The 10,659-nt window shown below is 44.8% G+C and overlaps 1 long non-coding RNA gene across 1 annotated transcript; it reads left to right on the top strand.

Moving 5' to 3' along the window:
* Positions 1-413: 413 nt before the first annotated feature.
* Positions 414-9,798, top strand: LOC309614659. Its single transcript, XR_014236329.1, has 2 exons — positions 414-6,688; positions 6,720-9,798. It is a non-coding gene; the product is annotated as an uncharacterized lncRNA (long non-coding RNA).
* Positions 9,799-10,659: the final 861 nt, after the last annotated feature.

Raw genomic sequence — 10,659 nt, forward strand, 5'->3', positions numbered from 1 at the left:
GAAGCCAGACACAAAAGGTCACATATTTTATGATTCCATTTATACACAATGTCCAAAATAGGCAAATCTATAGTGCCAGAAAACACATTAGTGATTGTCAGGGGATGGGTGCAGGGGGGAGGAGAAGTTGGAAATGACTGCTAATAAGTACCAAGGTTCTTTTACAGTGGTGGCAATTTTCTAGAATTAAAAAATGGTGGTGGTTGCACAATTCTACGAATATTTTAAGAACCCCTGAATTGTACATTTTAAAAGGATGAATTTTATGGTACGAGAATTGTATCTTAATCATCATTATCATCATCATGATAAAAGGACAGTGTAGGGCGAAGGTTCCCTGAATCCTGGATTTGGTAAACTTTCAGTATTTCAAAATAATTTTGGGACACGGTTTGCCAATTTAAATTTTAAATTTAAAACAAATTTTATTTGTTGTTAAATAAGATGTTAAAAGAAAAAGAAACCTCTTTTATCTGCTACCACCACAATTGTTTTTTTAAAGGGTATTCTGATTTCCCACATCAGAAAGAGGGAAGGACATACTCTTAGAACAAAGCTCAGTTCTCTAAATTGACTAAATTTACTTTTATGAAAAACGTACTACATTCATTCATTTATTCAAAAAATGCTGATAGAGCATTTAGCCTCCATCAGGCACTGTGCTCGGCTGTTGGGCAGAGCTGGTTCTCAGCTGTAACCCACTGGTACAGTGTACTGACTCATTGGCTCTCACTAGCAGGACCTGCGTGCCACACCAGCTGTGACATATTTTGAAAATCATCCTTCACGCTGGACCTACAGAGGTGAACAAGACAAACAAAGTCCTTTCCTCAGGTAAAATCCAGGCTTTTAGGGTATTAAATAGTCAAACCCACACAGAAATCTACAATTAAAAATTTCAATAAGTGCTCTGAAAGAGTACTGAAATCACAGAGGATGCGCTTATGGTGCTAACAGGGCAGGGCTCTCAGAGGCTTTCTTTTTCTTTTCCACCTTGGACTGGTGAAAACACCACAGATCTGCATGGATCCAAATCTGGGAAACACTAGAATAGGTGAAAGGGCTCTATGAGAAATACGCGAAGTGACAAGTGTTACATGAGACGGTAGGATTACAACAGAAGCTGTTCGCACTGCAACGCAGAGGTGTGTCTTTGTCCAGTGCCGCCTGCCTGGGGAATCTTTCAAAGAGAGAAGCCAATCTGGTGGGAACAGCTGGACAAGAAGGTGAGAGCTGTGAGCTTGTTACATTTCTGTCACCCTCCCAGGGAAGCCAAGAGACCTTGCCTAACAGCCATCACTTCTCTCCAATCAGAGCATCTTCTGGACAGGCGATGTGTTCCTCCAGCTGATAATGGGAGGAAGAAGAAAAGGGGACGTGGACAGATTTCCTCCAGGGTGCCAGGTGCCCTACCAGCACTTCATATTTGCTCTCAGCCCCTCTCTCGACTACAGTCACCTGAGCTCCCCTCCGATGGCCAGGGGGCGTGGGGTGGGCCTGAGCTAACAAGCCAGAAAGGAGATTTGGCATCTCTGAGCTGGAGCCTTGGCCTAGAGTTGCTTCCTGAGCCGAGACGAAAGCTAAGAGCTGAAAGGGTGAACCAAGGCCACATCTGCGAGGAAAGCTGAGATCTCAATCTGGGCTAAGCACAGAGGGACACCTCTGTGCTTAGCCCAGATTGAGAGTGTCAGAGGCTAAATCAAGAGATATGAAGTCTTCATCTTACAAAGGATTAAATAAACCAATCCTTTATCCGGTCATCCTTGTAGACCTGATATCATTCAGCAAAATAATTGGTTGACACTGTAAAAAAAACATCAAGCTCAAATACCAAACTCAATAACCAAACTTGTTTGTCCAAATTAAAGAGAATTCTTTAGACCAGGGGGTTGGTAACCATGGCCTTTGGACCAAATCCAACACATAGCCTGTTTTGTAAATAGAGCTGTTGGCACCCAGCCATGCCCATTCATATCTGTATTGTCTATGGCAGAGTTGAACGGTTGTGACAGAGACCATATGGCTCACAGAGCCTAAAATATTTATTATCTGACCTTTCACAGTGTAAGTTTGCCAACTCCTGCACTAGGTCTTCAGTGCACTGAATTTTATCTACCCAGACATGATGCATTCATTCACTCATTCATTCCTTCATGCAACACATGCTAATTGAAAGTTTACTATTGATACTGAGCAGGACCCTGTGGGGCTCCTGGGCACAAAAAGCTTTCTCTGTCTCCCATTTCTTGATTACAGGAAATAGGCCTCATTCAGCCTCCAAGACCTTCCCCGAATTCCAACGGGTCAGGTTCAAACAGTTGCTAGTTAGGGAAGGGAGGGGATGCGGAGACAAGGGAGGAACAGTCTAAAGAAACAATAGTGCAGCCTTGGGGCAGGGTCCTGGTTCCCCCTCAAGGGATACACACAACAACATCTTTGAGCTGCTTTGCAGATACAGAAACCCCCATCAGGTGGGAGAAGTTAACTGTCTGCTGCCCACAAGCACGTAGACCCCAGACCGGGTGGACCCAGAAGGTTGATGATGCCGACTCCCACTTACCTCCCCACCAACCAATCAGAAGAGTGTCCACTAGCTGATCACGCCCTCTTTGAGCCATTACTATAACACTCCTCACTGCCCCCTCCAGGTTGGGACACACAGTTTTGAGGGCGTGAGCCCGCTGTGGCCCCCTTTGCCTGGCAAAGTAATAAAGCTATTCTTTTCTACTTCACCCAAAACTATCTCTGAGAGTTACTTCGGTGTCAGGGTACAGAGGCTGGATTCGGCTTCACTGTGAAATGTGCAGGGGCTGGGAAGGGCGAGCTCGAAGACCCAGTTCTCGCCTTCAGAGAACTCTTGGTTATTGCTACGTAGGTGGTAATTGCTATGAAAATGGTAAGCAGAGCAGGCTGCCTCGGAAGTTTTCAAGAGCACACCTAGCCCAGATGGGATGGGGTGGGAGGTCAGAATGGGCTTCCTGGATATGATCTAGGGCTGAGTTTGCTTGAGAATAAATGGCAGTGCTGCTTATCTACTCAAAGTGAGGGCCTGGGCCAGCAGCACTGAGATCACCGGAGTGCCTGTTAGCAGTGCAGACTCTTCAGCCCCTGCCCACCTCCTCTTCAGGTAAGACTCTCCGAGTTAACAAGCACCTCAGGCGATTCATTTGCATGTTAAAATGCAAAGAAGCTTTGATTTGGGCAAAGCACTGGGTTGGCCAAAAAGTTCATTCGGGTTTTTGTAACAGCTTACAAAAATCCCGAACGAACTTTTTGGCCAATCCAATATGTTCCAATTACATTCACTTGTGTCCTCACCAAACAGTTCGCACAACTGGCCGTGGCTTTTAGGGAAGGTCCTGGATTACTGGCCGAATGGATCTTTTCCCACTGGGGTGTCCAGTCTTTGAGGACCTGGCTGATCACTGATGGGGGCACCAGTGGGATGGGTAGGGCTCAGGAGGTGGGCTCACCAAGGAGGGAGAGAAGCCGGAGGGTTGTGCCTGAGCCAAAGGCCTTACAGATGCTGCAGTTCAAGCTGAGAAGACCCTAGTCATTGTCAAGGTTAGAGGCCAGGAATGAGGCCAGACGTGGGAGATGAAATCAAAAGTGGGGAGCCTGCAGACCTGAACAGGGATGAAGAGAAAAGCAAGGCAGAGTGGGACAGGATGTCCACTGCGAAACCCCAGGAACCTCAGAGGGCCTGTTCTGATGATAGATGGGGATGCATGGGCTGCTTTTAGAAAAGGGTCAGGCTGGACAGTGAGAGACAACAGTGGCCTTAGGAGTCCATCCTCAGCAGAACTGAATTAGCTCATGCAGGAACTCTGACCCCAGAGATGGGGCCCAGGAGGACTCCTTGCTGCTGAGCAGGGTCCCAGGTCTATCTGCATTGCCCTCTCTGAAGTTCCGGATGTTTGCAGTGATGACTTGGGGTGATGGAGGCCTCCTCTTGGCTTCACTTGCATCTCACCTGCAGCTTAGATCCTGGAGGGATCTGGGAGGGGCCCTGACACCAGGGAGGGCCCTGGCACTCTCCTCCTGCCCTCTGCCAGGTCTGACACGTCTCCCCAATCCTTTTCTCCCTTCTCTTCGAGCCACTCAGCTTTGGGGTGAGGCACTGTCATTTCCCATCCCTGTGTTTCTGTCACTTTCTGGACCACTTCAACAAGTTTTCATTATTTCCCCCGTGTTTTCCAAACTTCCCTGAAGATAAGCATCACCTGGGGCTCCTGTAATAACCTACAGGCTAGTAAAACTATCAGACTTCTGGAGGTCCACCTGGACCTCAGGTGATTTTTATCTTCAAGGAGTTTGGGGAACACTGGGCCCCAGGAGTTAGGAATGCGAATGCTTTAAAGCAGACGCGTCTCATCTGCATGCTTGTGTGCACAGCAACAGATGGGGCTCGGAAAACACCGTGTCAATCAGACAATCAGACGTGGGCGCTAAACCTTACATGCGATCAGAGCCCCAGACTTTTGGATCCAGGATGGTCTAAGGAGTATGTCCAATTCCTTGAGTTTTCCTTTCTTCTTCCTCTTCTTTCTCCTTCTCCTCTTCCTCCTTTTTGTTCTTTTCTCTCTTCCTCTTCCCCTCTAACTCCTATCCTTGCCCCTCTCATCTCCCTTGTCTCCTTCCCTTCTCCCCTTCTTCCTTTTTTTCCTTCAAAATAGGGATTCAAGTAAGTTAAATGACTTGCCCAAGGTGAGCAATGGAAGGTCCCTACATCCCAGTCTAGAGTCTTTTGCACATTTTGTAGGGTCGCAATTTGAAGAACACTAAGCAAAATCATTTATAAAGCAAAAACCCCTTTTGCAAAAACAAAAAAAATCTGTCCAGCTAATATTTTTAAGTTGTATTTCAATACAGAGTTTTGATTCCAAGGGAAGCTCACCTGAGCAGGGTTTCATTTGACATTCAAAGGTCTCCCTCCTGCAACAAGGCCCACCTAGCTGGAAACCCCACCCTGGCTGGGTGTTACACTGGCAGCCGTGCCACTTGGTGAAGGTATTAACCACGTTGGGTGTTTGCTAAAGGTAATTTGTGTCACAGCGGCAGTTATTATAAAACAATCACAATTTCTGTGGGATTCAGGAAAAAAAAAATTTGAGAGAGAAGGCTTTCAGGGAGTTCATTAATCACGGGTACATTTTAAGGGCCAACAGTCAAAGGAACAAAATGACAACCTTTTCTTACCACAGTATGCCCTTTCTTTCAATTAAGTCACTCCTGCTGTTCTTACCGAGACTCAAAAACTCCCGTGTCGTGCGGGATGAGGATTGATTGGTGCTGCCTCTCGGCTCTGCACTCAGAGAGGATGCGTGGAGGGAGCAGACAGGGCTCTGGAACCGGGCAGAGGTGGCGTGGCCGCTGACTGGCCGTGGGACGTCAGGAGTCTCCCGCAGCCCCAGTGCCCTCACCTCCTAGGGACAGGTAACCTACCTCAGAGGGTTCTTGTAATACATAAGAGGGGCTCATTTATGTGGTCAACACGGAGAAGAGAGCACCCAGACACATCATAATAGCCCCCACCTGACAGCCGCATCATGCTTGCCTACTGTGCGCCTGGGACTTTATGTGCATTATTTCTTATCTTTATAACAACCCTGCGAGGAAGGGGGTGGGTGGGTGGAAGGTATGCATTTGGAAAGTTAAGATCCATATTAGAGGCTGTAGTATCTCAGTGACATACACAATTAACAGTGTAGGGTAATAAGCACCAACTGATTTGTCTTGTTGAATCTTGAGGTTAGGAGGGATCTTAAACAACTTATTGTGTAACCACCATTAAATGTGCAAAACCTCTCTGCAACCCCAGGATGAGGGATACACAGCATCAGCTTGAATGCTCTTAGCGACTGAGAAGTTGCTCAGACTGTTTCCTTGTTGAACATTTTTGACCATTAGAAAGTTCTATATAATAAGCCAAGATCTGCTACTCTTCACCTTCTATACTTGATCGTTGGGTTTATGCAGAAAAAAGTCTAAATCATGCTTGGGCTCACTTTATGTAGCTAGCTGTTAGATAATAGACCTATTTAACCGAAGGACAGGCTTGTCCCTTTCCTCTTGATTTTTATATTTTGAATGCATCTAAAGTAAAGTGTATTTAAAGCCTGGGGTCACTTTAATAGCTAATAGTTATGTTTTGGTAAGAAGTGGGATAGTGCTGTGCTTAACAGGGTGGGCTCTGGAGTTCCACAACATGGGTTCAAATCCCAGCTCAGCTGCTTACTGGCTGTGTGACCATGGGGCAAGACACTCAACCTCTCTTAGCTTCAGCTGCTTCACCTACAAAATGGACATGATGACAATAATACCTACCTGGAAGGGTTGTTGTAAGAATTAAATGAATTCATATATAAATAATGCTTAGAATGTGTCTGTAATATAGTACGTGCTCAATAAACATACAATACTTTTCTTGAACACCTGCTATGTGGTAGGGAGAATGTTAGGGGCTTTCTGAGATTATAATAACCAGCACATCCATTTACAACCTACAGCATCCGCTTTGCAAATGAGGAAATTGAAGCCGGGTTGCTCAGCTTACTTAGCTAGTAAGTTTCTACCTTTACGTAGTATCTCTTAATATCTTATTTAAAATTAACTAAGTTAATATACGCTAAGGTGTGGAGAAGAGAAGCTTTAGACAGGAACAGAATGACATTTGTCCCATATGAAGGTCTTCATTTGGGTTCTCTTGGAGAAGGAAGGTCTTCATTTGGGTTCTCTTGGAGAAGGAATACAAATGACATTTGTCCCATATGAAGGTTTTCATTTGGGTTCTCTTGGAGAAAGAAGTTGATTCAAAAAAGTGCATTTTTTGAATCAACTGCCGTAGCAGGCACTGGAGCTCAATCCCATGGGTAAACTCTGGACAATGAAGAACACCTTTGGGAAGTGGTGATCACTGGGGGCCCTTTATTGGAGACTTGCTATTACGCTGGGCAATAAGTGTCTGACAGACTGGTTTTGGGGAAATTTCAAGAATCCTTTACACGGGAACAATTTTCATGTAGGAGTTGGGAAGGAGGCGCTGTGATGCTGTGACCATGAAGGTGGGTGCCGCTGAGCCAGTGGACAGCTGGACTTGACTCCAGCAGGCAGGATTATGTCTTTTTTCCTTCTAATGCCCATTACTCTGCTTGGCACACATTGAAAAAGAATTGGTGAAAAACTGAATTGATTACAGAAACATTTCTCCAAGATACTTCCTAGTCCAAGGAGAAACTGGCATTTGTCAAACATTCTCTGGGTACTAAACACTTTGCATCCATTATTTCATTTAATTTTCATTCTATGAAGCAGGTACTATTTAATCCCCATTTTACAGGTGAGATGTTGAGGCTCAGAGAGGCTGAGTGACTTATTTAAAGTCACATAGCTAAAAACATCTAGGCTAAGACCTGAATGAAGATTCTCTGCTCTCAGGTTCTAGGACATTTTCCAATTTGACATTTTTTCCCCTTTATGGTATTCGTGGTAATGGAGATAATAGGATAGATGCAAAATCACTTTTTTGTTTTTTTAAGAGGTAGAAATATTCTAAGAGAAATATGCTTAGAATGAAAATGTTGGCCTACCAAATTCTCTCTTTGTGATTGAAAATCAGGTATAATAGGAGTGAGGAAGTAAGAAAGAAGGGCATGAGGTTGAAGCTGTGTCAGTTGACAGTAAAATTCAAGGGATGTGCCTCTTTAAGTCTCTGGTGTAGATGCATGAATGAATGAATGAATACAAGAAATCCACAGAAGCCAAAAGAATATCAGTTTCTACCTCTTTGAGACTGTCCTTTTCCTGCCATGCCCCCATTACAGTGTGCCCCAATACTGTGTACCCACAGGTGCACCTGTGACCAGCACCCATCCCCTTGCCAAGTAATTGACCTTCTGCTTGTCTGTCTCCCACGGCTTCAAGTGGGCAGCAACTCTGTCTCATCTGTTCCTCTATCCCAGCACCTAGCAGGACTCTTGGCAAGTAATAGGTGCTCAATACATTGTTGAATGAGTGAATGAATGCACCATCTACAATCCATCAAACTGACTTGGAAGTTTTTTCACACTGCCCCAGATCAAATGAAAACCACAGCTTTAAACAAATGCCTTAAGGAAGAATGTGTGCGGCTTTCCACCCAGAGCAGTAAGGACAGAGCTCTACTCAGATGAATAATGTTCCCATCTAGCTTTACCTACTGCATGGAAATGAGTCCAAATGCTAAATTTGGGGTGACCTACGTGCTTCCACCAGTAGAAAAATGAGTGCATCCTGCTAAGAAATCAGTTTGTGGCTCAACTGGAATCATCACGCAGAACTTCGCAGCACACTTTTCTGCCTGACAACTTTTTTTAAAATTGTGTTTTCATCTTATTATTCCAGCTTATTTTCTCTTCGCCTTAGTCTTCTAATTTATTTTTATTTTTTTTACCTTGCTGTGCTATACGTAAGAACTTCCTCCATTTCTTTTCAGAGTGAGGTCAGGCTTAAACAAACACACAACAAAAAAAATATGTGTCTTTCTGAATTTACAATGACAAGCATTCAGGTGTGTCAGCTTCTCATGGCTTTCCTCGTCCCCCCCCCCCCCGACCCCCACCCCGAGACATTAGTTAACCTACTCTTCTCATTCCAGATAAGTTCTTTATACCGGTGATCTGATCTGATTGCCATTATAGATTTTCAAGTCTCTGGACTTTACACCAGCCAGGAGTTAGTTGGCTTATGACAACACCAGAAAATGTCAACAGGAAGCCTATGTTCCAGACTTCTAAAGTGTCTAGTCCCGGGAACCTGAAGGGATTGTTCAGCTATGAATCCAAACTAAGGGGCTCAGAGTCTTCCCTTCATCATGAATTTCGAAATATTTGGAATTTTCTATAGAACTGCAAAATTTGATCATTTTCTCCTTTAAATTTCCTTGAAAACCAAGTAACAAACATCATTTATAAAAATCAAACACTTAAGATTTATTTTTATTGTTTCTCCTGTAACAACATTCTTAGGGCCTCTATCATGGAAGAAAGGGGTTGTATGTCCCACAATCAAATCATGTCACTGTCAGCCTGTCAGATATAAAAGGAGAGGAGAACAAATCCCTTCCTTATCAGGAGGGTTTCCCCTGGAATCTCTCTCTTTCCCCTCTATTAAGGCCCTTAGTCCATTAACCTCCTTATTACTCCCTCAAGCCCCACACCTCCCAGGGCACTCGACTTCTGGTGTGGACTGTCATTTATTTAGCTGGCTGAGGGTGCAGTGTGCTTTCCAAACCCTCAGGTACAGGAGGGGCTGCCCACCCCTTGGTCTGGATCTGGATTGATGAGTTAAAAGCCCATCAAGACCTTCACTGCTCAAAAACAACCCTCTCCAACATTGTCCTTTATGATGCTAAAAGTTCTTTTGTGTCCTTTTGTTCTAATAAACTTTGTGCATGCCAAACAACGGGAAACGTGGAGAGGGAGGGAGAGGGAAAAAAGAAAAAAATTTACTGTTTAATTTCCTTATCTCCTGGATTTTGTATATATTATTATGAGATTTTTAATTAAAAGCTCATCTCAGATTCAATTTCCTCTATTAAATGGGGTAAAGGGAGATGGGAAGGGTGAAAAACATGACTTAAGTTTATGAAGATATGGGTTTCATTAACTATTCCCTTTTCTGCTAAAACATGGTGACAGCACACATCAGATACTGGGAAGGATCTTTGGCTTTTGGTATTCCGACTTCCTAAGGAGAGATCAGTCTGGTAATGAATTGAGTTGGACTATTCATTAAATACTTTGAAAGCAAAGAAGAAAACCCAAATCACTGCTGCTCCTGTGTCCCCACTGGAGTGATGGTGGGAATCCACCCCCCATTCCCCTTCTCCTGTGTGTGTGTGAGGGTATCTGGGGTGTCTTCCCACTGGGGCTCTCTCCCATTCCACGCTGGGGTGGAACCTCTCACTCAGGTGAGTTTTCACTGTAGATGCTCTACTGGTCACTGCAGCTCTGGAAGCCACAACCTTTGTTGGGTCAGTGCCTTCTGGGGAGAAAGAAGAACCCTTTTCCCTTCTATCCCTCAATCTCAAGCCAGGTGGTTCTGTGATCTTTAACAGAACCTGTCTGCAGGCTTGAGTAATAAGGAAATCATAATTCAGAGGTACTTATACTGGGTAAAACCACCTTCAATGGTGGAGCCTCTCCCCAGGGGCTTGTCCAGTATGAAGTGCCTTGTGACTGCTCCAGGCTCCTTTCACTAAGCAGAAGCCAGTTTTGCCTTCTGCACCACCGGGGTGAGGCGGTGAGTACATCTCTGTCCCTCCACAGGACAAAGTGTCCTCTCTTTCCTCATCTAACGTCTGCCAGCAGATGCTTCTCTGTTTTCAGATTTGCTCTTTCCAGAGAACACCCCTCCCTCCTGGAAGCCCCGCCTCCTTCTGGTAAGTTGGCCTTGTGCTGTGTCTTCCAGCAGGGCAATCCCATCAGAATACAGTCATCCAAATGCAATGCAAGGCACCTTGCTGTCGATCTTCATTCTGGAATTGCCCACCCTATTTTACTATGGGTGGGACATTAGCAATCTAATGTGGGCTCATTGCAGGTTCTCCTTTAGCTGGAGACGGTGCTTGGGTCCACATGTCATTTCTGTATCTTTAGGGGCTCAGTTCCTGATGTCTTG

The sequence above is a fragment of the Balaenoptera borealis genome (genome assembly GCF_965194805.1).
Source record: "Balaenoptera borealis genome assembly, chromosome: 17".
NCBI classification, from domain to species: domain Eukaryota; kingdom Metazoa; phylum Chordata; class Mammalia; order Artiodactyla; family Balaenopteridae; genus Balaenoptera; species Balaenoptera borealis.